At 40.2% G+C, this 26725-nt stretch overlaps 1 long non-coding RNA gene across 2 annotated transcripts in view; it reads left to right on the forward strand.

The window, feature by feature from the left end:
- Positions 1–6868, forward strand: part of LOC131278596 (uncharacterized) — a 114232-nt gene extending 107364 nt beyond the window's left edge. Inside the window, exon 3 of one of the 2 annotated variants that reach the window (XR_009185975.2) lies at positions 1702–6868. This is a non-coding gene — a long non-coding RNA (uncharacterized lncRNA). The remainder of the gene's footprint in view (positions 1–1701) is intronic. The other variant, XR_011648899.1, reaches the window with a different exon arrangement.
- Positions 6869–26725: the final 19857 nt, after the last annotated feature.

Below are 26725 nucleotides of genomic sequence, written 5' to 3' on the forward strand. Positions count from 1 at the left end.
GCCGTATATTAGAGGTGTCCATTTTGCTTTGCTTAAAAAGGAAACAACATTCAAAATAGAGTAGTCAAAGCCAACCAGAAGTGAAAGTTATCGAGTATTACAGGAAGTCAGCAGGAAGCAACAAATATTGCAATGGAAATGAAACAGCTTTTTTGAAAGCTCATCAAGAGCCTAGCTGATGGAAGGGATAGTATTCTTAGCATGAGTCAAGGGATATAGATCATCTTATGTGCTTTCATGCAATGAAAATAGATTACAAAAAAAATGATGATTTTAGTAAAATTTCAGTGGAGGATGAAAATTCATCCTAGATTCCTTTGAGGTTTCATCAAATCAGACAAAAGCAGACAAGATGCAAAAGACCTATCAGCTTTGCTTGAATAACATTTGCCCACAACCCATCAGACTAGTTCTCAGAAGCTGGAAAGTCGGCTTGCTTTTAATGCACTTCATTTTGGGAACAATCCCTCAATGATGGCCATTATAACTAAGCTATAAAGCTCCTGCATGCATATGATATGTCAGTCACTACCTACCATCTGGAAGCAATGTAGAAAGAGGGTACACGTGGTGTTGTAAGAGATTATGGACTTCTAGATGTGGCCAAGTGAGGAGGCTGGCAATTCCTCTTCCCCCGAAGCAACTGTAAAACTGGACAAAAACAACAAAAACAACTATTTTGGCACTCTGGTAATCAACCAAAAGCATACAACAATTTTAGAAGAGTATGCACTTGAAAAAGAGCTCAACTGTGGGTAAGAACAGTGGGACTTTATGGCATTCTTGCCTGGGCCTTCATCCATTTCTCCACCCTGATTGGCCATGTGGGTGTTGTATCAGGGAAGGACAGGTTTTGAGGGCTGACAGCTTTGTTGCCATGGTCCGAAGGGGTAGTATCGACTTAGAGCGGTGGACAATGCCTATTCCAACAGTATCATTGGTGAAATGGTAATCTGGGCAATGGACGAGTAGAGAGAGCCAACGGTTCTACTAAGTAAAGTTGCAGTCATGGTTGGGACGAGCATATGCCTGGCTGAAGTTGTGCTCACATGCATTAGCATTCAGAGAAGGCCCAAACCATTCACACGTTCCTTGCTGTCTGGAGGCTGAACTCAGCACAGAGGAGATGCCAAAGGGGCCAACAACAATTAAAAGCTGAGGCAGACTTGAAAATGGCCTGAATGTTGAATTTGCTCCCTAACTGCTGCAAATCTATTGGCAGAAGATAAAAACCTTACTTGACTTGAGGTGTTGGAGCGTAACTTCTGTCCAATCACTTGCTAACCACTAAATTATGCAGCCAAGGGAGTGACCTCTAGGTAGCCAGCCTTAAAAATTAAAACAAAAATTTAAAAAAACACACAACAAAATGATGCACAGAGACCTCAGCAGCCATACGCTGTGGTAGAACCATATGTCACACCTAGCACAGACAAATTACTGAACAGATAAACAAACTGCAACAGCAACCTTTGAGGACAGCAAAAATCAGAATCCAGCGTTGCTACAATATATTGTCTAAAATGCCCATTTTTCAACAAAAAATTGTGAAGCATGCTCCTTCAGAACACTTACCACAATTATAATTTATTTTTTTCTTCTCCTCCCTCCCCCATCCTGTTTTTGCTGTCTATGTCCATTTGCTGTGTAATCTTCTGTATCTATATCTTTTTGTCTTCTCTTCTCGTCTTTCTCCTCTAGGATTCACCTGGATTCAATCCTGGGGACCTCTGATGTGGAGAGAAGTTCCCTGTCAATTGCGCCACCTCAGTTCCTGGTCTCTGCTTTGCTTCACCTTGACTCTCCCCTTCATCTCTCTTTTGTTGGGTCATTATCTTGCTGCATGGCTCACTCGTGCGGGCACTGGCTTACCACATGGGCACTCACGCGGGCACTTGGCTCACCACACAGGCACTTGTGCAGGCACTTGGCTCACCAGGCAGGCACTTGTGCAGGCACTCGGCTCACCACACAGGCACTTGTGCAGGCACTCGGCTCACCACGCAGGCACTTGTGCAGGCACTTGGCTCACCATGCAGGCACTGGCTTGCCATGCAGGCACTGGCTCACCACATGGGCACTCACGTGGGCACTCGGCTCACCACACAGGCACTTGTGCAGGCACTTGGCTCACCATGCAGGCACTGGCTTGCCATGCAGGCACTGGCTCACCACATGGGCACTCACGTGGGCACTCGGCTCACCACACAGGCACTTGTGCAGGCACTTGTCTCACCATGCAGGCACTGGCTTGCCATGCAGGTACTGGCTCACCATATGGGCACTCATGTGGGCACTCAGCTCACCACACAGGCACTTGTGCAGGCACTTGGCTCACCGCGTGGGCTCTCGGCTCACCGCGTGGGCACTTGGCTCACCATGTGGGCACTGACTTGCCGTGCAGGCATGCTTTCTCTTTTTTTTTCTTCACCAGGAGGCCCCAGGGATCGAACCCAGGTCCTCCCATATGGTAGACTGAGGCCTTATCACTTGAGCCACATCGGCTTCCCCACAATTTTAATTCATAAATTAATTTTTCTGAAAATATTTTTCAAATAGAAAAGCAGCCACATTCCCAATGTATGCCCTTTAGAGGAAATATGTACGATCCTTTCATTCTTCACATAAATTTTAATTTCTTCCCATTATTTAACAGTCATCTTCTATGTTGATGGTGGGAAGTAATTTTAAAAGTCTTTGTTATCTTTTATCTCTTCAGCGTTATTGGATGTAATCTCATGCTTAGAGACTTTGTGTTCACTAATAGGGGCTGCTTTGATTCAAATGTTAAATTTGTGAAGAAACTGAAATGGTGCACTTAAATCATGTCCAATTAACAGGCACAGAAATTTTGTGACTACTTTATATATTCCTCATTCAAGAATGTAGACACTGTAAGTGCAGGAAGTTTTATCTTGATGAAATGTCATGTTATGTGCCTGGCACAAAGTAGCTGCTCGATAAATATTTGTTGGATGAGTGGTGAATCTTGTCAGAAACCCATTTTGGGGACTTCCTTTCTTTCTTGAACCATTTCCTCTTTTAGAGTCTTGGTCCAAGGATCTCTAACATTGCTCTTGGGCTTAGAATGTTATAACTGGAGGGAACACTGTTCCCAACATTGTGTTGGACGTTTTCCATTTGCCTTTCCCAATACATACTCTACCATTCACCCTACTCTGTGCCCTGAAAGGTTGACCTGAATGGACAACATCAAGGGCATCTTGTCCTCTCTGTCTTCTAATTGGATTCAACCAGCGGAATGTACCACCAGTTGATTAAAACAAGAAAGAAGAATGAAGTAGGGTATGTAATCCCCCAACTCCCTCACTGTGATGTGCACTCAGCCTGTGTCCCTCCTTCAAAGGTCTCAGCTCCACCTGAAGCCCTTTCCCTATAACTCTCTCCCTCCTTCTAGTTTCTGGCAACTACTTCCTTCCTTCACCTCTTCAGGTCTAAGGAGTGAAGGTACCTGCTATTACTAACTACGGGAACAAAAATTTGCTATCTTCTGGGGCTTCCCTATACTCTGCCCATGCCTGTGTAAATAGTCATCTTATTAATCTCTCTTCAAATTACCTAAATTCTGGGTATGAACTATCTCCTGACTAATATATTTCCGGTTTGTGGGATTATGGTTTTTTGGGTTTTTTTTTCATTATTCTCTTATACATTTACTAGATTTCTATATTCATCACCTTTTGGGGTATCTGGCCAACTCATGATACCTCATTTGCTCTGAAACTAACTTCCAAATCACAGGACCCCAGCATCCACATTTGTAACAAGTAATACCATAACTGTTTGAACTGAGATGGACAAATAATCTGGACCAATGAGATACCCTCTTCTGGGAAAGCCAAAGCAGGACAGGGGAAAGCCGGGTCAGTCTTGGTGGATGGATTTGCTGTGGACAAAGAAACAAAAAGAGCTATTCTGAGAGAGTAAAAAGAGAAACCCTAAAATCCTTGCAGACCCCAGTTCTGCTCCTTCCTAAGTCCTTATATCATTGCTGCACTTGAGGTCCCATTCTTTGCCCTCTGGCTTCCAGTTGGATTCCAATGATGGGCATCTGAAGATCTGATAGTAGGAAGAAAGAAACTGGTTTAATATTCCTCTTGCTAAGCCATATTTCTCAGGCAGCCCCTGAGAGCCTTTGGTACCTCCAGCCACCAGAATCCAGTATCCCTGCTCCCAACTCTCATCTTTTCAGATCTAGAGTTGGTGATAATATCCCATTGTTGTTATTCCAGGAATCTTCACCCCCATGCCTGTAATAGAAGCTATAGTCTTATTAATAGTCTCTTTTTAAGAATCTCTTCAATTACTATTTTGAGTGTTGAGGACCATGGCAGATGCAATGGTCAAGAGGTCCAATGTGCTTATTTCACAGATGAGCTGCCAAGACCTGGGCACAAGCAGCTGGTTAGTAGCAGACCCATCATAGAACCCAGGTTTTTCTGACTCTTGGCCCAGTGTTCTTTCCTTGACACCACAGTGTGGCAACTCTAGTCTATACCACATAATTCAGCACTTTCTTAAAAAATAAAATTTTGTTCAAGTATGTTAGTCATACATGAACATACATAAACAATAATTATATGGTAAAAGTGTGAACTTACAAAACAAACATGCATATCAGCCAAAATCACTTTTATAAATCAGCAGCATTAGTTATTATAAATCAGCAGTATTAGTTATACCCACCATAATGTGTTACCATCAACTCTATTCATTTCCATACTTTTACAATAAACCTTATTAAAAGTTTTATATATATTAAGCATCAGCTTCCATTCTCAACCCACATTCTATCTCCTAGTAGCCTATACTCTAGAGTTTACCGCCATAAGTTTACACATCGTGTTTAGTTCATATTAGTGAACCCATGCAATATTTGTCCTTTTGTGTCTGGCTGATTTCACTCAACATAATATCCTTAAGGTTCATCCATGTTGTCATATGCAGCTTGATATCATTTTTTTCTTACAGCTGAATAGATTTTATTGTATGTATATATCACATTTTGTTTATCCCTTCATCACTTGGGCTGTTGCCATATTTTAGCAATTGTGAATAATGCTGCTACAAATATTGGTGAGCAAATACAGTTCACACCCTTGCTTTCAGTTTTTCTGAATATATTCCTAGCACCAGGATTGCTGTATTATATGACAGTTCTATACTCATCTTCTTGAGGTACTGCCAAACTGACTTTCACAGAGGCTACACCATTCTACATTTCCATCAACAGGAAAGAAGTGAGTAGTCTTCCTATTTCTCCACATTCTATCCAGGACTTGTAGTTTTCTGTTTTGTTTTGTTTTTTTAAATTATGGCCAGTCTGTAAGATATGAAATGATATTCCATTGTAGTTTTCATCTGTATTTCTCTAATAGCTAGTGATGTTGAACATTTTTCCAAGTGCTTTTTGGCCATTTGTATTTCCTCTTTGGAAAAATGTCTTTTTAAGTCTTTGGCCCATTTTTAATTGGGTTGCTTGTCTTTTTATCATTGAGTTGTATAATCTCTTTATATAACATGGGTATCAAACCCTTCTCAGATATGTGGTTTCCAAATATTTTCTCCCATTGAATAGGCAGCCTTTTCACTTTCTTGACAATGTCTTTTGACTTTGAACAAAAGTGGTTTTCTTGGGGGCGGAGGGGGCTGGCTCAAGTTCCTTCATTAATAAATATTAAGCAGCTGAACAGGATGGGCAGTGGGTACAAACTGGGGTGAGTCACAAAGTTATTATAGTCACAAAACAATCAAGGTATCTGGGGACCCAGGTACTGAACAGGAGTCAGTTACAAGGTTTTTCTTATGAATTTCAAACAGAGGAGGGTGGAGTGGTTACCATTTCAATAGAAATGATCTTATACAAGGGTAAGATCCATCTGGAATAATCACCATAATAGCAGGTAGAAATTACCATATACAAAGGTGAGATACATCTGGAATAACCATCACAAGGTAGGTTTTTCATTAGAAATAACTATATACTAAGGGTGGGGTCAGTCCAGCCAGTTTCAGTAATTTCAGATCTTAATTATTTTATAATATATTGTAAGTAAAAGTCATCTATATAATGATGAACCAAAGTGTTTAATTTTGAAGCAGTCCCATTTAACTATTTCCTCTTTCATTTCTCATGCTTTGGGTATAAGGTTTAAGAAACTACTTCCTACCACAAGATCTCGAAGGTGTTTCCCTCCATTTTCTTCTAGGAGTTTTATGGTTTAGGTCCTTGATTCATTTTGAATTAATTTTTGTGTGAGGTGTGAGATAGGGGTTATAGCAGTTTGATATGGTTATGCATTCCATAAACAGATATTGGATTATGTTTGTAATCTGGTCTGTACCTAACCATGATTAAGTTATAATTAGGGCTTTGATTGGGTCACTTCATTAGGGTGTTGAGTCTCCACCCTTCGTGGGTGGGGGCTCACAGATAAAAGACATGGCAAAGGACAGAGTTGAGGGTTTTTGATGGTGGAGTTTTGATGTTGGAGTTTGATGCTGAAGTCTTAAGCTCGAGCCCAGGAAGTCAGCACACAGAGGAAAGAGAAGCAAGCCCCAGGAAGAGAGGACCTGAGCTAGGAGAAGAACACAGAGGAATAGAGGCATCTTCTTAGACATGGCAGAAACTCCAGTGAGAGAGACAGAGCCATTCACCTGATAGTCTACAGCTGACCTGTGGAGAAAACAGAGAAGATGAGCCCAGAGGAACCCAGGAAGCCTGAACCCTCACAGATGTTGGCAGCCATCTTGCTCCAAATGCGAAAATAGACTTTGGTGGCCATACACTTTATGGCCTATTAACTGTAAGCTCCTACCCCAAATAAATACCCCTTATAAAAGCCAACAGGCTTCTGATATTTTGTATCAGCACCCCTTTGGCTGACTAATACAGGGGTCCTCTTTCTTTTGGATACAGAGATCCAATTCTCCCAACACCATTTGTTGAATAGATTGTTCTGGCCCAGGTGGGTAGGCTTGACAGCCTTGTCAAAAATAACTTGACTGTAGATGTGAGGGTCTATTTCTGAGTTTTTGATTTGGTTCCATTAGTCAATATGTATATCTTTATGCCAGTTCCATGTTGTTTTTACCACTGGAGCTAAAATGTTTTAAATTCAGGAAGTGAGAGTCTTCCAACTTCTTTCTTTTTATAGGCATTTTTTAGCTATTTGGGGCTTATTTCCCTTCCAAATAAATTTGATAATTGGCTTTTCCATTTCTGCAAAAAAGGCTATTGAGATTTTTATTGGGATTACATTGAATCTGTAAATCATTTTGTATAGAATTGACAGCTTAACCATATTTAGTCTTCCTATCCATGGATATGGAATGTCCTTCCATTTATTTAGGTCTTTGGTTTAATACAGCCTGTACATGTATATGCATGTATTCAAACTTATCTAATTCTGTATCCAAGTTTGCCTAGTTTCTGGAGAGCCAATTAAGTGATATAAGCGCTATAGGCTTTATGTATTCAGAAAGGATTTAAACGGAATGTGTATTCGATCTTACATCTAGACAGAATGTGGGCGGTATGTTAATTCAAACATACCTGGTGTCCAAACAAACCCCTAAGCCCTAAAAAGCTAACAAAGAAAGTCTTTTTTGGTGCCCAAACCTCTCCTGGCCCCACCCCATGTATCTCTTGTGTAAAAATAAACTAAAGGTCCTACTCTGGGCTCAGTTTTTTGGACAGGAGTCCACTGGGCTAGGATGGTCATAATAAATCTTCCTGTTCAGAGAATTCCCACATCCTAGCCTTCAATACACTATCATCAACTTCTCTCTGCCCCTACATTTCTGGAGGCTCATCCAGGATCACTGCAAATGCCAGAGACAGCAACAGTTGGTTGCCCCTCATGGATGCCTCCAAGGAAGCCGGGAGGGCCCAGGCAAACCCCAGCCCAGGGTGCCCCTGGGCCCCTTTAGTCCAGAAAGAGGTTGTGGACCCCACCAGAGACCTCCTGGAAGAAACCAGAGGCACCAAAGGATCTAAAGGAAATCCTCAGAATGAAACAGGAGAACTCAACATGCCAGATGGGTAAGTCCCCTGGGGGCATAAGGTAGGAAGAGTCTAACTGTAAATGTTAGAAGGGGGGCCTGATCAACTCCCAAGAGGGCCCTACTACTCCCAGAAAGTTTGGGAGGAAGCCGTCTTCTCTAGGTCTGCAAAGAAAAGAAAAGCAGGTGGCTGTGTGCGTGTAACTGTAGAAACTGAGTAAGATGAAGAAACATAGTTCTGTGGGTCAAGAGCAGAGTCCTAATCTGTGGTTCTGTAGTGACCTCATCTGGTCAAGGGCAGTGAAGGCACCCTCTGGGGCGTTTCAAGTTGGGGGTTTATACTGACCTGCTCTTTTGTTCTGGCTAACTGTAAGTTAAAGATTTGGTGGTAGTGAGAGAGGTTTCATGGGTTAAAGTCCCACTCCCTCATCAGTATCCCAGTGTTTCCCCCTGGGATGCATCCTGAAGAATTGGTCTACATTTGGAAGATCTTAGTTACAGAGAAAATGGATTGGTTTTTGTGATAAAGCTTGGTCTGAATATGAATTGAGCAAAGGAAAAGTTTGGCCAGAAATAGGCCTTTAAATTTTAATGCTGGATTGCAACTGATCTTGTTTTATAGACAGCAAGGGTAGGCAAAGAGTCCTGTTAGAGGTTCCTCCCTCATAAGCACCCTCCCCTAGCTTAGGTTTCTGAAAACATGACACTTCCCCAAAGGTTGTGAATTAATACTATGTGAGTTCCCTTAGCTCCAGTCAAAAACCTTAAAAGCAATAAAAATTAAAAATGTGAAATAATGGAAAGCTTAAAAACAACCATACCAAAGAAGTAAGAATCATGAGTCAAATTAATATACTTTGTTTCTGTCTGTGTGCCATAACTCTTTTTGTGTTCATCTGTTTGTTCAGCATCAGTATATATATTTTCATACTCTGGATGGTAAAGCTAAATTATGTAAAATGGTAAACTGTAGTTATTCTAAGACTCTAGGAAGCCAGATCAGTCAACTAAAAAGGTGTGAATAGAAATCAAAATCAAAAGTGCTCATATGCCATTAGTTAAAATCAAAAGGTTCCTAGAGATGCTAAAGTTATAGAATTTTCTCTTCTGTTTTAATCTGTGCTTAACCCCGTGTTCAACTTTAAAATTTGCATTTAATTTTGTCAGTTTACTCATGCCTACAAAATCAGATTTGGAATTCACCTGTTAAAAATTGAATAACGGTGAAAGGTAACCTAAAAATAATTCTTTAAATGTCAATACTGTCTTGCAAGTGAATTCAATGCCTATATCACAAGTGAAATGTATTTAATTGCTGAAAAAAAAACAGTAACTGCACAAAGTTGTTATTAATAAAATTGTTTTAATTGCTTAGTTAATAAATAAAGGTGCCCAAATTGATTTTAAGTGAAAACTTTCTAGAAACTAAGAGTTAAAATCATTGTAAAAATGCCTTTATATATAAAACAGCAGAAAAATAATAACTGAAATTGTTACGGCAGAGTGGATGTAGCCTAGATTTCAGCTATTGTAATGGTAATCTTAAATTAATTTACCTTTGTTTATGGCTACTTCAAGTCCATCTTATGCTCACTATAGTAATAGTAATTATAACTTAAACTTACCTTTAATTATGGTTATTTTATAACTAGCCTCACCTACCCCTTAAACTTCAGCTATCGTGATGATAACTGAGTTTGCCTTTGTTTGTGGTTACTGCAAATCTGGACCCACCCCTTGCCTCTGCTTACAGTTATTTCTTAACAACTTCTGCCTGTATGGCTCCGGAAAAGCAAATTTGAGACATCCCTGTCTCCTGTTCTACTGGTATCAATAACCTTGCTTTCTCTCATGGCTCCAAGTGTGGACTAAATTGCTGCCTGGTGGAATTCTTGACCCTTGAGTTTAGACATCCACTCTCCCAGTCCAGTGACCACCAGAGTCTTGTTATCTGGGAGGACTGGGAAGTAAAAGAAACCTGCCTTGACTGTTGGGGTTCCTAAAAATAGCAATTCATGAGAAAAACCAATTCCCCTGAGGCTTTAATAGCCTCAGTGAATATACACATAGTCTTGCTCATCCAAAGTCTGCTAAAAATCAAAGTAAAATATGAAGCTCTGAGGCAAAGGAAAATTGTATTAGAGCATTGGGAACATTTTGGTTATAAGCCATTAATTAAGAAACAAAATTCTTATTTAAAACTGCATGGGCCTAGTGCAAATTAGAAAAAGCCTTCTGGAAAATCTTTCAAATGCTGTTTTACATTTAAACTTGTTTTGTAAAAGAATGAAAGTTTTAAGTAACTAAGTTGTGCTTCTGTGTCAAACTATTCATGTCTGCCTATTTGCTCAGTATATTTCTTCATACATCAGGATGGTAATACCAAATTAACAAACAATTCTTTAAAAAGTTCTATTCAAATTGTTAAAAATTAAATATGCAGTTTCATATGTGATGAATATTCCTAGAGCCCAAATTAAGCTAAAATAAAAGACAGAAAGTCATATAAAAATCTAAATATAGTAACTATTGAACAGGGGAAAAGAATTTTCGTAAACAGTTTAACCTATCCAGCCCCCAAGGCCTTCTCTTTGCACGAGCTCTGAGGGAGGGGCTAGGTGTAACAGATTAAAACTCTTCTAAGCAGAAAAAATTAAGAATCAGTTTATATTAGAAAGGGTTTTAGCCCCCTGTAAAGAAATGAAAAAAAAAACAAAACTTTCTTTGTATAAGCTATAACAGTTTCAATTTATTTAGCTTGGGTGTTATCTCTTTAGTTTATAAAATACCAAGTTAATAAATTAACATTACATGTATTAAGTTTTTAATATGATAAAAGATGTAAATTCATGTTTAATGAAATTAAGCTATAGAAGAAAATGTAGATCTGCCCTCTTGTAAATAAATAAAGCAAATTCCATCAGTTGCTAGTTATAAGGTAAATTAACAAGTCTGTGTGGTTGTGGTCAATTATAAAGAATTTATAAAGGTGTCTTCTAAACGGAAACATTTAAATTGTTAGTTCTAAGAAGCCATAGTTAACTAAAAACCTAAATTGATAATAATGGCAAAAAGTAACTTCATAGCAGTAAAACCTGTCTGGAAGTCACCTTAATGTAATAAAAATTTACCTTATTCCCACTGGGAATCTTCAGTTTTCATTTTTAAACTGGGAAAAACAGTTTTTCCTCTACTGCTAAAGTAAAATACCTGTGTAATTAACATCTTCATGGTAAATGTATAGAAGTAAAAAGCAAAGTACTAAAAAGTTCATTTAATATGTAACACATTGCATTAAAAATGTTTAAAAGGTATATAAAAATCAAGAGAGAAACTTCAGCATTCTCAAACTCTCTTGTGCATTCAAACCAGGCTTTCAATACACTGCAGGTTGTCTTTCCATATGAGTTATTGGCTAGGTTGGTCACTGACTCCTAAAAGAATAAAGGTATCTACCACATCTCTGGTTGTGCTCCTGAAATTGATGAAAACTATGTTACAGTTTCAAACTCCTGCAACAGCCAATGATGGCTCGATATAGCCAAATGTACAATGGATATCACCTCCAGACTGGCACTGTTTCATAGTGCCAATGAGCGCTATGCACCAGGATGGTGGAATACTGGAAACTACTTACTTAGCTTCTCACTCAGGTCAACAGTGCTGCAACTTCTGTGAAGAACATACCTAGTGGAGCAATGAATACCAGAGTACTCTGAGTAGAACTAAAACACAACTGGCACTATAGCTTGCTCCCATGGAGCATGTATGGTATTACAAACCTGAAACTTGAAGCTATTAATTGCAGCTCAAGGAGAAACTTATGCATTGAGTAGTACATTAATTAGTATTAAATACTGTACCTATATCCTATCCTAGATATATGTCTGATGATTATGGTAATACTTCTAGTAAATCATATGCAGAAGGACACTGAACATGTTAAAAGTCCTGGTCAACTTCATTTTCTGAGTAATGAACATGTCTGTAAGATAAAGGAATGGCCACCTTGCCTGAGAGCAGTGGGCCAACATCCCTTTTAATTGAAAAAGCCACCAAATTAGCTTGGGGCCAACCTCCCACAATCTTCTCCCCACACCAGGTAAAAGATGTGTTTGATGCCAGGGGCCACCAGTGGCTTACAGGTAGCTGGTTAATTAATACCAGGCTCAATTACTAAAACCCTCTGAGGTGCAGATAAGAGTGTGTCAGACTCTCAACCCAGTCACCCTACTACTGGTAGAGGGCCCAAAGTCAGATCCTGAGGGACACCTTCTCCACTCCTGCCTTGAAACTCTTAACCAAAACTACTCAAGCAGGCCAGATTTAAGGGATGAACCTCTTATGAACCCAAACATTAAATGGTTCACAAATGAAAGAAGTTTTATTAAGAAAGGAATTAAAAAGGCAGGCTATGCAGTGGTTTCTCAATTTGAAACCATAGAAGCCAAAGATCTTCCCCCTGGAACTTCAGCCCAGAAAGCAGAGCTAATTGCCCTTACCTGAAGTTTAAAGCTAGCAGCTAGGAGAAGAGCTAATATTTACACAGATTTCTAAGTATGCTTTCCTTGTCCTTCACACTCACTCTGCTGTGTTACAAGAAAGAGGCTTGCTTACTAACAGTGGGTCACCTATTAAACACAGGCAAGAAATCCTAGATTTACTGGAAGCCATACTGTTACCTCAGGAAATAGAAGTTGCATATTATCCAGGTTATCAGAACCCAAATACTGCTGTAGCAAAAAGAAATGCTCAAGCTAACACAGCTGCTAAAGTGGCAGCACAAACCCAGGTTTCCCTCCGACCCCTTGTTCTAACACCTGTACCCAGTACTTAAAGTTCCACAGTATACCCAGGATGAACCAACCAGGACAGCTAGCCTGGGGTTCACCCTGGAAACTGATAGGTTGCTTGTTAAAAATACTCAAGTCTACCTGCCAGGAGCAGTACAGTGGAAAGTCCTTCATGAACTTCACCAGGGCACTCATCCGGAGAGCAATGCCCTAACCAGCTTAGCCAAATGGGTTTTTGAAAAACAAAGCCTGGTAAAAAACAGTCAAAGAAATTACTAGGAATTACTCGATTAAAGCCAAAAATGTAAAAAACTTTATCTGTAGTTCTAATCACTCCCACAGCTATTAAAGTTAAAGGACTCTCCAGCTAGGTGCACTAATCCTGAATAAAGCCAGCTCCCCAAGAAAGTGCCATTTCACAAGAAGCACCTGACAGGACATACAAATGCCAGTCATTGAATGGCCTGAAATACCTCTTCAAGATATAAAGCTAAGTAGTGTCTATGTCAAAAAAACTTATTCCCTCTAACTCTAACCCAAATGCCTATTGCTAGGGGGAAGGCAAACCAGACCTTGTCTGCTTTGATCTCCTTTAACTTAACTAAAAGGGCAATGCCTCTTTCCATTCTTCTCACCTACCATAAAAATTGAAATTGTCAGTTTATACCTAACCCCATTGTCTATTGCAATTTCTCCCTAAAGTTAACCAACAGCATAAAATAACTCAAGGAAGAATACTGTTTCTCACCAACTTTGGGAAAATGCAGCCTTTGCAGGCACCTGACCTTTTATCCAATGTCCTCTAAGTGGAACCATATATTCTCAAAATTCTAATTAAGTTTATTTCTTCCAGAATCAACATCTTGTTAGCCATATGGGAAGTCCATCCAGCTGTGCCCAAGATGCCAGATCCATCTTCCTCCAACCTAGAATAGCAGGGACGGTTTTACACCTTGTCAGGTAGGAACTACTGCTCCTAACCAGCAGGAAGTAACTACAGAAGATCATCTCCCTTCAACACCCCTTTAAGATTAAAGGTGTGGGAAGCAGACTTGGCCCAGGGGTTAGGGCGTCCACCTACCACATGGAAGGTCCGCGGTTCAAACCCTGGGCCTCCTTGACCCGTGTGGAGCTGGCCCATGAGCAGTGCTGATGCGCGCAAGGAGTACCGTGCCACGCAGGGGTGTCCCCCGTGTAGGGGACCCCCACGCGTAAGGAGTGTGCCCTGTAAGGAGAGCTGCCCAGCATGAAAGAAAGTTCAGCCTGCCCAGGAATAGTGCCGCACACACGGAGAATTGGTGCAGCAAGATGACTCAACAAAAAGAGACACAGATTCCCATGCCACTGACAACAGAAGTGGACAAAGAAGAACACGCAGCAAATGGACACAGAGAATAGACAACTGGGGGAGGGGGGGAAGAAATAAATAAATAAATAAATCTTTTTAAAAAAAAGATTAAAGGTGTGAACTCTCTAAGGGGGGAATAAAGCAGACTAGTAAGATGAAAAATTGGTGGATGGATCTGAAACCTGGCAAAGAGTCCACATGGACATGAATGGCCCCCAAGATGGCTACTGGAGGACCCTCCCCAAGATTCTGTGCTCAAAAGGAAACTTCCTCCTGAGGCCAGGAGGGGCCCTAAATATTCACCAAGAACTTTTAGTCAAAGCAGTAAGCAACTGGAACTCCTCCCATGGTCTCATCATACTTCCCTCCTCCTCCCCTTAATAATAGCTAGGGTACATGCTTTAGTAAATGATGCAGTAAAACACAGCCACCCACCTCATAACTCCAAAAACAATGATGCCAAAGCTTAACAAATTTAAGCATGCATCAAAGGGGGGATAATATAGCCTGTACGTGTATATGCGTGTACTCAAACTTATTTAATTCTGTATCCAAGTTTGCCTAGTTTCTGGAGAACCATGTGGGTGATATAAACTCTATAGGCTTTATGTATTCAGAAAGGATGTAAACGGAATGTGTATTCAATCTTACATCCAGACAGAATGTGGGCGGTATGTTAATTCAAGCTTACCTGGTGTCCAAACAAACCCCTAAACCCTAAAAAAACTAACAAAGAAAGTCTTTTTGGTGCCAAAACCTCTCCTGGCCCCACCCCATGTATCTCTTGTCTAAAATAACCTAAAGGCCCTACTCTGGGCTCAGTTTTTTGGATAGGAGTCTCCCAGGCCCAGCTGGTCATAATAAATCTTTCTCAGAGAATTCCCATTTCCTAGCCTTCAATACACAATAACCAACTTCTCTTTGCCACTACAGGTTTATTTTAACAATGTTTTAAAGTTTCTGAATACAGGTTCTTTATGTCCTTGGTTAAGTTTATTTCTAAATATTTGATTCTTTTAGTCACTATTATAAATGGAATTTTTTTCTGATTTCCTCCTCAGATTGCTCATCATTAGTGTAAAACAAATGCTACTGATTTTGGCTTATTAATCTTGTATTCCACCACTTTGCTGGACTCACCTATTTGTCTAGTAGCTTTGTTGTGGATTTTTCAGGATTTTCTAGATATAGGATCATATCATCAGTGAATAGTGAAAGTTATACTTCTTTCTTTCCTATTTGTGTGCCTTTTATTTCTTTTTTGTTTATTTGTTTTGCCTAATTGCTCTAAGTAGAACTTCTAGCACAATATTGAATAACAGTGATGGCAATGGGCATCCTTGTCTTGTCCCAATCTCAGTGGGAAAGTTTTCAGTCTTTCACCATGGAGTACAATGTGAACTATGTGTTTTTCATATATGCAATATACCATGGTGAGAAAGTTTCCTTCTATTCCTATCTTTTATAGTGTTTGTATAAAGAAAACCTGCTGTATTTTGTCAAATGCCTTTTTGCATCAATCAAGAGGATCATGTGATTTTTTTCTTCAATTTATTAATGTGGTTTGTTATGCTAATTGATTTTCTTGGGTTGAACCTCTCTTGCATACCTGGGATAAAACCCACTTGATTGTGGTGTATAATTCTTTTATTGTGCTTTTGGATTTGGTTTGCAAATATTTTGTTGAGGACTTTTGCATCTATATTCATTAGAGAGATTGATCTGTAATTTTCTTTTTTTGTAGTATCTTTATCTGATTTTGGTATAAGAATAATGGTGGCTTCATAGAATGAGTTTGGTAGTGTTCCTTCCTGTTCAATATTTTGGAAGAGGTTGAGCAAGATCAGTATTAGATCATCTCTGAATGATTGGTAGAATTCACCTGTGAAGCCATCTGGTCTTGGGCCTTTCATTTTGGAGAGGTCTTTGATGATTATTTCAACGTCTTAGTTGTGATTGTTTTGTTGAGGTCTTCTATTTCTTCTAGAGTCATTGTAGGATGTTACTGTGTTTCTAGGAATTTCTCCATTTCATCTACATTGCCTAGTTTTTTGGTGTACAGTTGTTTTTTGGTGTACAGCATCATCTTATGATCTCTCTTATCTCTGAGAGATCAGTGGTAATATCCCCCATTCTCATTTCTGATTTTATTTGCAGCTTATCTCTTTTTTTGTCTGTCTAGCTAAGGGGTTTGTCAATTTTGTTGATCTTCTCAAAGAAACAACTTTTGGTTTCATTTATTTCTGCTCTAATCTTTATTATTTATTTCCTTTGGCTTGGTCTGGGATTAGTTTGTTCTTTTTTTTTTAAAGTGAGCATTGAGAGCTACAAATTTCCCTCTCAGCACTTTCTTTGCTGTATCCCATAGGTTCTGATGTGTTGAGTTCTCCTTTTCATTCATCTCAAGATATTTACTTATTTCTCTTGCAGTTTCTTCTTTCACCCACTGATTAAGAGTGTTGCTTAATCTCCATGTATTTGTGAGTTTTCCCTTTCCCATCCACTACTGATTTCCAGCTTCATTCCATTATGATCAAAGAAAGTCCTTTGAATAATTTCAATCTTTTTACATTTATTGAGACTTGTCTTATGACCCAACATATGATCTATCCTGGAAGGAATTCATGAACACTTGAAAAGAATGTGTATCCTGCTGTTTGGTGGTGTAATGCTCTATAAATGTGTTAGACCTAGTTAATTTATTATATTATTCAAGCTCTCTGTTTCCTTATTTATCCTCTGTCCAGATGTTTTACTCAATGCTGAGAGTGGCATATTGAAATATCCAACTATTATTGTGGAGATGTCTATTTCTCCTTTAAGCTTTGCCAGTGTATGCCTCATGTATCTTAGAGCCCCCAGGTTAGGTACATAAATACTTACTTTATTATTTCTTCTTGGTGTTTTGCCCCTTTTATTAATATCCTTCTTCATCTCTTTTAAGGGTTTTCCTTTTAAAATCTATATTGTCCAATATTGTATCATTACTCCAGATCTTTTGCATAGAATATCTTTTCCCAACCTTTTACTTTCAAAGTGGTTGTGTTCTTATGTCTGAGGTGAGTTTCCTGTAGACAGCATATAGATGGCTCATATTTTTTTTATCCATTCTGTCTATGTCTTTTGATTACAGAGTTCAATCCATTAACATTCAATGCTATTACTGTAAAGGCATTGCTTACTTCATCCATTTCATCCTTTGGCTTTCTGTTGTCATATCTTATTATTGTCTGTCTTTTTACCCTCTAAATTACCCTTACTAATAATCTTCATTTCTATACTTTTCTCCAAGCCTCTTGCCCTTGTTTTTCCTTTCAGGCTATAGTACTCCCTTTAGTATCTTATGCAGATCTGGTCTTTTGGAAACATACTCTCTGTTTTTGTTTTTTCTGTAAAGACTTTAAACCCACCCTCATTTTTGAAAGATTGTTTTGCCAGATAAAGTATTCTTGGCTGACAGCTTTTCTCTTTCACTACCTTAAAAAAAAAAAAAAAAAGGCATGCCACTTTCTTCTCACCTCCATGGTTTCCAATGATAGATTGGCACTTAGTCTTACTGGGATTCTCTTGTATGTGATGAATTGCTTTTCTCTTGCTGCTTTCAGAATCCTCTTTTTATCTCTGGTATTTATCATTCTGAATAATAGGTGTTTCAGAGTAGGTATATTTGGATTTATTCTGTTTGGGTGTATTGTCTTTGGATATTGATATTTATGTCTTTCATAAGGATTGAGGCATTTTCGGTCATTATTTCCTCAAATATACTTTCTGCCCCTTTTCCATTCTCTTCTCCTTCTGGGACACCAATAACACATATGTTTGTGCATTTAGCCTTATCATTCAATTCCCTGAGACCCTGTTCCATTTTTTCCATTCTTTTCTCTTTCTCTTTTCCTGTCTTTTCAAGTTCAGATGATTGGTCTTCCAAGTCACTAATTATGTCTTCCATCAATTCAAATCTTGGGTCAAATACTTCTAATGTATTTTTAATCTCATTCATTGTGTCTTTCATTCCCATAAGCTCTGTTACTTTTCTTTGCAGGCTTTCAAAGTATTCTTTATGCTCACCCAGTGTCTTCTTAATATCCTTTATCTTTTTAGTCATATCTCCCTTCAATTCCTAGAATTGATTTAGGAGATTTATGTGATTTTCATTGATTAGTTTTCTTATATCCTGTGTTTCATGAGAATTTTTGGTTTGTTCCTTTGGCTGGGTCACATCTTCCTGTTTCTCGGTATGGCTTGTAATGTTTTGCTGATGTCTAGGCAACTGAATATGTTGTCCGCTTACTCTGATGGTCAATTTCTCTCTCTTGCTTAGTGGTTTTGTTGCACAGTTCTTCTTTGATTTCTGGTTCAACTTATTCTAAATCCTTAAAATTGTACAGCTTAAATGATCATAATAGGGCCAGTGACTCATTAATGGGGTGCAGATTCTCTCCAAGGGAACTGAGACTCCTAAAGGCAATTTTCTAGTTTCCTGGCTTGCCAGCTGATGGTACTTGCCGGAGAATTTTTCCATAGAGGTGTCTCTTTCAATCTCCATTTGCTTGTGATTCTGCTCTGGCCAGAGCTGAAGTTCACTGTGGGCTTTGCTGGACAAATTCACTGAAGAGAAACCATCTTTCCACCCTCTGCCACACTCTTCCACTTCCTAGGGAGGAAGATGTCTATTCCCCTCTCTGTTGGCTACAGCGAGCTATGGGTTTTGTTTGTTTGTTTGTTTGTTTGTTTTTAAAGATTTACTTTTTAAATTTATTTCTCTCCACTTACCCCCCCCCCCCCGCCCCACCCCAGTTGTCTGTTCTCTGTGTCCATTCGCTGTTTGTTCTTCTGTGTCTGCGTCTATTCTTGTCAGTGGCACTGGGAATCTGTGTCTCTTTTTTGTTGCATCATCTTGCTGTGTCAGCTCTCCGAGTGTGCAACACCACTCCTGGGCAGGCTGAACTTTCTTTTGTGCTGGGCAGCTCTCCTTATGGAGTGCACTCCTTGCACGTGGGGCTCTCCTATGCGAAGGACACCCCTGCATGGCACAGCACTCCTTGTGTGCATTAGCATTGTGCATGGACCAGCTCCACACAGGTCAAGGAGGCCCTGGGTTTGAACCATGGACCTCCCATATGGTAGGTGGATGCTCTAACTGTTAAGCCAAGTCTACTCTCCTGAGCCATGGCTTTTATCCAGACTGTTTGCCTTGAGGTTGGGGGATGGGTGCCATTCCCAGCTATGCTAGTTAATAACTCATGGTTTTCATTTTAGCTTCTTCATCTCTCTGCCACTCATCCCCCTGGAAGATGCGGAGCACTCTTCTGGTCTGCAAATCCCCAAAGCAGCTCCGTCAGACAACTTATTGCCCTTCCTCCATTGTTTTTGTGAGAGAGTTGAGCCCTCACTACATACTCCAATGCCATCTTCCTGACATTTCTCCATAATTCAGCACTTTTTATCCTGTATCTACCTCTAACTTTTCCACATTGTGTATTCTGTCTTCCTAATAACACTTAAGCAACTCCTGGGCAGCATCCACATTTTACATGTCCTTTATAGCCACAGAAAAGTACTGAACATATAGCATGTTCTCAGTTTATATTTGTGTATTTTGCTTAACACCATCCACTTCTTCATCTTTATTATTTTCTTTTGTATCTCTTATAGTAGGGATAGGCTGAATTCAAGTTCAAGACCATCCAAAATGTAACAGTGCAACATGGATTTCTTGCTTACTTGGCAATCCAGAGTGTAGACGATGAACTGGGATTTGGATTTTACTCTAAATTCAATGGGAAGCCAAAGGAAGAGTAACGTTACCAATCAACATTTTAAAAAGGCCAGTTTGGTTGCTCTGTGGAGAATGGATGTAGGGGTAGGGCAGTAGTGGAACAGGAAGATCAGTGAAGATGAAGAGGCTATTGCCATAATAAAGGAAATATATGATTATGACTTGACCTGCAGTGGTTGTTGTGTGAATGGAGAGAATCCATAAAATGAATTGATGCATGGAGAGAGGGATGAAATAAAGCAAGCCCACCCAGGTTACCTGGGATAATCTCCCTTATTTAAAGTCAACTTATTATAGACTTTAATCACATCTACAAAATACCTTCATAGCAACACCTAGATCAGTGTTTAACTGGGAAGTGTAGCCTAGCCAAGTTGACATCTCAAAAGACCATCAAGAGAAGATTGTGGGCAGATGGCAAAGTAGGGACCTCTAAGTCTCAGCCCTTCCACCAGAATAAATGTATTAAAAAGGCAGAAAATTTCTGAAACAACTATATCAAAACTCTGAAGGCTGGAAAAAACACTGTACAGAAACCAGGGAAGAGCATGAGGAAGAGGCTGGTAAATTATGGTAAAGAACAATAAATTTCTCTCACTGGGTGGCAGGTACTGGTGCCCATTCCCCACTCTTACAGCAGGCCATCCTGTGGTTGAACCCTGGGCTAGGTGACAGAAAGGGACATAAAAATCCTCTTCCAGGAGTGGTCATGGCTTTTGATAAGTGATTTTGGATCCCTGGGGACCCAGCTTTGAGGGTAGCCATTGTTTCAACCACCCCCCCCCCACCCAAGACAAAGGCAATGGTGGTCATTGTCTCAACTCACCCCAGACAAAGGGCATGGTGAAGGAGATTTTAAAACAATATGCTTTCTTAGGGCTGATGGAGGCAGTTAGTTGAAGAACTGCATTTTCTGGACAGGCCAAGAAACCTCAGCCTTGGGGAGTAATGAAAGTTCTTAGTGCCCTTCCTGTTTCCCTCCCCAGAGCACTTCAGGGCCAGTCTGTGCCCCCTTCCTTGGTCTTTGGTCCTGTTTCAGCTGGGAAAACTGACTTGGGAAAGTCCTCTCTGGTGTGCCCCTCCTCTCAGAATTTGCCGTCCAAGCAAAAGCAACTAGAGACATTGAAAAGAGTCTAAGAAACTACAGAGGTGGAGAGTCAGAGGCAATGGCTTGCTGACTTCAAACACCTGGGAGAGGGAGGGTTGTCTCCTGGGAAACAGAGGGGAAAACCAAGCTCCAGGGTAACTCTCAAACAACTAACAAGCTCCAGGGTAACTCCCAAACAACTAACAAGCAAAAAGAGGCCCAGAAGACAGGGCAAGCCCTGCACATGGGATGGTCTTGGACAGACCTTCCTTATAAGAGGGCTGAAACTCGAGAAAATCTCTGTCTTATCACCAGCTGGTTACAAAACAAAGAAATATAAATCTCAGGGAATAAATCCCAGAGTTAATATTTTAAAATATTAAAATGGGGGAGCAGGTGTAGTTCAAGTGGTTGAGTGCCTCTTTCCCATATATGAGGTCCTGGGTTTGACCCCAGTACCTACTAAAGACAGAAACAAACAAACAAAAAACAATTCCTACTGGGGAGCAGATGTAGCTCAGTGGTTGAGCTCCTGCTTCCCATGTACGAGGTCCTGGGTTCATTCCCCAGTATCTCCTTAAAAAAAAAAAAAGGTACAGTGTGCAGGGAAGCAGATGTGGCTCAAGCCCTTGGGCATCCACCTACCACATGGGAGGTCCCAGGTTTGGTTCCTTGTGCCTCCTAAAGAAGACAAGCAAGACAGCAAGTTGGTGTGGCAAGCTGATGAAACGAGATGATGATACAACAAGGAAACACAATGAGAGACACAACAATCAGGGAGTGGAGATGGCTTAAGTGATTAGGTGCCTCCTTCCCACATGGGAGGCCTCAGGTTCAGTTCCTGGTGACTCCTAGAAAAAGTGAAGACAAGCAGACAACAAACGCAAGTGCAAAACAACAGCATGGTGGTGGAGGTGGGGGGGATAAATAAATAAAAATAAATATTTTTTTTAAAATGTGCAGTGTGCAACAAAAGAGTACGAGACAAAGAAACAGGAAATGATGGACAATTCAAAGAAAAAGGATAAAATCCAGAAAACACCAACAGAGACCAGAAGGTGGACATACCAAACAAGTCTTTTTTAAAAAATGATCTTAAATATACTCAAGAAAATAAAGGAAAATACTGAGAAAGAATTAAAGGATATCAGGAAAACAATGAATGAGCAATATGAGAATCTTAGTAGAGAGACTGAAATTTTAAAAAGGAACCAAACAGAACTGTTGGAGTTAAAGACCACAATAACTGACATGATGAATTCCCAGGAGAGTTTCAAGAGAAGACGAGCTAGCAGAAGAAAGATTCTGTGAATTCAAAGGCAAGACACTTGAAAGAGTCAGGCTGAGGAGTAAAAACAGAAAAAAGAGGGTAAAAAGTGGAAATAGTGTAAGACATCTCTGGGACACCATCAAGCATACCAATATATGCATTTTGGTAGTCCCAGAAGGAGAAGAAAGAAAGGAGTGGAAGAAATGTTGAAAGAAATAATGATAGAGAACTTGCCAAACTTAGCAAAATATGTTACTACAGACATCCAAGAAGCCCTGAGAATACCAAAAAGGATACACATGAAGAAAAATATACCTCATCATGTATTAATCACTGTCAAATACAAAGAACAAAGGGAGAGTTCTGAAGGCTGCAAGAGAAAAACAACATGTTATGTACAAGGGAGTCCCAAGTAGATTGAAATGCTGATTTCTCATCAGAAACCATGGCAGCAAGAAGACAATGGGTTGAAATACTTAATGTGCTGAAAGAAAACAACTGGCCAACCAAGAATTTTATATCTGGGAAGACTTTCTTTCAAATACAAGTAAAGATTAAGACTTTCCCAGATAAACCAAAGCCGAGAGAGTTCATCACTACTAGACCTGCCCTTCAGACAATACTAAAGGGAGTTCTTTAACCTGAAAGGAAAGGACACTAAAACAATGGTTCAAAGCAGCATAAAGAAATAAATAACTGTGTTAAAGGACCATTTGGGTTATTATAAATGCCAGTATCATTGTAGTACATTGTTTGGTATGTAACTCTACTTTTCACTTCCTACAGGTGCTAAAATGCAAATGCATAAAAGTAATAATAAATCTATGGTTTTGGACATACAGTGTACAAAGATATAAGTGGTAACAAGAACAAAAAAAGGTGGGGGGATGGAGGAGTTTACTTGTATGCTGTTGAAACTAAGTTGGTATCAAACCAAATATGATTATTATATATTTGGAATGTTAAATTTTAACCCCATGATACCACAAGGAAAACAGATGAAAAATATAGCCAGCTAGAAATGAGAAGGGACTCTATATGGTATAGCACAGAAATATAAGGAATGCATTAATGAAAGAATTGAGGAACAAAATGGTATAAGACATGCAAAGGCTAAATAGCAAAATGGCAAAAGAAAGGTCTGCATTATCATTAATGGCTGACTACATGTAAATGGATTAAACTTTCTAGTCAAAAGGCAGAGATTGACAGTCTGGATGAAGAAGCAACACCCAAATGTGTGCTATCTGCAAGTGAATCACTTTAAATTCAAAGATACAAGTAGTTTGAAAGTGAAAGGATGGAAAAAGTATACCATGTATGTAGTAACCAAAAGAGAGCTGGAATATCTATACTAATATCAGATAAAATAGATTTCAAATAAAAAACAGTTATAAGGGGGAAGCAGCTGTGGCTCAATCACTTGGGCTCCTGTCTACCATATGGAAGGCCCTGTGTTCATTTCCCAGAGCCTCCTTGTGAAGGCAGGCTCACCCGCAAGTGCTGTGGGGTGCCACCTGGCCCACAAGTGCCGTGCAGTGCTGGAGTGCTACCAGCCTGCAAGCACCACAGAGAGTCGACTCAGCAAGGTGATGCAACAAAAAGGGAGACAAGTAAAAACACATAAGAGCTCACAGCAAATGGACACAGACAGCAGACAATAAGCAAGCTACAAGGGGTGGGGGGAATAAATAAAAAGAAATACAGACACACAGAAGAACACACAACGAATGGACACAGAGAGCAGACAACAAGCAAAGCCACAAGAGGAGGGGGAATAAAAATTTTAAAAAAGTTACAAGGGACAAAGATGGTCATTATATACTGATAAAGGGGACAAATCAAGAAGATATAACATAGGAAGCGGACTTGGCCCAATGGCTAGGGCGTCCGCCTACCACATGGGAAGTCTGTGGTTCAAACCCCGGGCCTCCTTGACCCGTGTGGAACTGGCCCATGTGCAGTGCTGATGCGTGCAAGGAGTGCCCTGCCACACAGGGGTTTCCCCCCGTGTAGGGGAGCCCCACGTGCAAGGAGTGCATCCCATAATGAGAGCCGCCCAGCGCGCAAGAAAGTACAGCCTGCCCAAGAATGGCACCGCACACACAGAGAGCTGACACAACAAGATGACGCAACAAAAAGAAACACAGATTCCCGTGCCGCTGACAACAACAGAAGTGGACAAAGAACACACAGCAAATAGACACAGAGAACAGATAACTGGGGCCGGGGAGGGGGGGGGGAAGGGGAGAGAAAGAAATAAATAAATAAATAAATAAATAAATCTTTAAAAAAAAAAGGAACTACAGATTCCTGGTGCCACTGATAAGGATAGAAGCAGTCACAGAAGAACACACAGCGAATGGACACAGAGAGCAGACAACTGGGGGTGGGGGGGAAGAGAAATAAGTAAATAATAAATTTTTTTAAAAAAAGATATAACAATTTTAAGTATATACACCTATCAGCAGAGCCCCAAAATACATGAGGCAATTACTGACAGATTTGAAGGAAGGCATTGATGGTTCTACATTAGTAACAGAAGACTTCAATATACATCTTTCAATAATGTATAGAACATTTAGTCAGAAGATCAGTAAAGAAATACAAGACTTGAATGATACTCTAAACCAAACTAGACTTTACAGACATACATAGACCACTTCACCCAACAAAAACAGAAAACACATTCTTCTTAAGTACACATGGATCATTCTCCAGGATAGACCATATTTAAGTCACAAAATCAATCTCAACAAATTAAAAAATATTAAAATCATATAATGTAGATTCTCCAAACACAATGGAATGAAGCTAAAAATCATAAGCAGGAGAAATGGAAAATTCACAAATATGTGGAAATTAAACAATATACTCTACTCTTAAACAACCAATGTGACCAAAGGACTTTCCCAATGAGCCTGACTGAAGGAGGCTCAAGATTTATGCTTGGGGGAAGCGGACTTGGCCCAGCGGTTAGGGCATCCGTCTACCACATGGGAGGTCCACGGTTCAAACCCTGGGCCTCCTTGACCCATGTGGAGCTGGCCCACGTGCAGTGCTGATGCACGCAAGGAGTGCCCTGCCACGCAGTGGTGTCCCCCCTGTAGGGGAGCCCCACGCTCAAGGAGTGCACCCCATAAGGAGAGCTGCCCAGCGCAAAAGAAAGTGCAGCCCACCTAAGAATGGCAACATCCACACAGAGCTGACACAACAGGATGACGCAACAAAAAGAAACAGATTCCCGTGCTGCTGACAACAGAAGCAGACAAAGAAGAAGATGCAGCAAATAGACACAGAGAACAGACAACCAGGGCAGGGGAGAGGGAAGGGGAGAGAAATAAATAAATAAATCTTTAAAAAAAAAGATTTATGCTTGGAGGTCATTATTGCCTATCTTATCGCCTCAGAAAAGGTTATCAAGAGGCACCACTCTACCTCCTGCCACTCACATACTTTGAAACATATGTCTGGTCACAGGCAAAACACTGAATCAGCTTCCTCAAGTGGCTGAAGTTAGATCCTTAAAAAGAAATTTCACAAGCATTGGACTGAAACTATGATAAATCTAAATGTTGAATCTTATAGTATAGGGCAAAGATAAATCTTTGGTTCATTTTTAAGTGTCTTGAGGTGCTCTGAAAGCTTGTTGTTGTTTTGTTTTCTCCAGGATTTTAACCTTGCCCAGTATGAAGCTTTCCCTATTTTCCCTACTGAGGATTTTAAGATTTTTTCAAAGGACCCTTTGAACTTCAAAAGTCCTTGGTTCTACCTGCTGGTTGGAGTGCCCAGGCAGTGCGCCTCTGGGGATTGGCAGATGCCCTGTGTGATGTCACCAGGCTTTGTGAGGCAACCTGATGCTGTACTTTAACACTACCCAGCAGGCAGAGGGCAGCCCAGCACAATCAGGTATTTGCTCAGAGTCCAGGCACTACAAAGTAAGTTACTCAGACAAAAATTATCTCTTTCATTTTGTTCAGCTTTGTCCTGTGACTAATTTCACCCATGACTTTGCTTTGAAATGTATCTATTTCAAAGTGAGCAAATCCAACTATCTCAAAGATAGGTGGATAAACTCAGCATTATAGAAAGTGGGAAACTCCTACCTCTAATCAGTGGAAGCAGTGCATTAAATCACTGACCCATGAATGTGACTGATGCTGGCTTTGGGGATTAGGATTAAAAAGATTTGGGGAAGTGGATGTGGCTCAAGCAGTTGGGTGCCTGCCTACCACATGGGAGGGCCTGGGTTTGGTTCCTGGTGCCTCCTAGGGAGGATGAACAAGACAGTGAGCTGGAGTGGCGAGCTGACGCAACAAGATGGTGCAACAAGATGATGAGTGAGATTAAGCAACAAAGAGACACAATGAGGAAATACAATGAGAGACACAAAAAGTGGAGAGCAGAGGTGGCTCCAGCCACT

The sequence above is a fragment of the Dasypus novemcinctus genome, chromosome 5, assembly GCF_030445035.2.
Source record: "Dasypus novemcinctus isolate mDasNov1 chromosome 5, mDasNov1.1.hap2, whole genome shotgun sequence".
NCBI classification, from domain to species: Eukaryota; Metazoa; Chordata; class Mammalia; order Cingulata; family Dasypodidae; genus Dasypus; species Dasypus novemcinctus.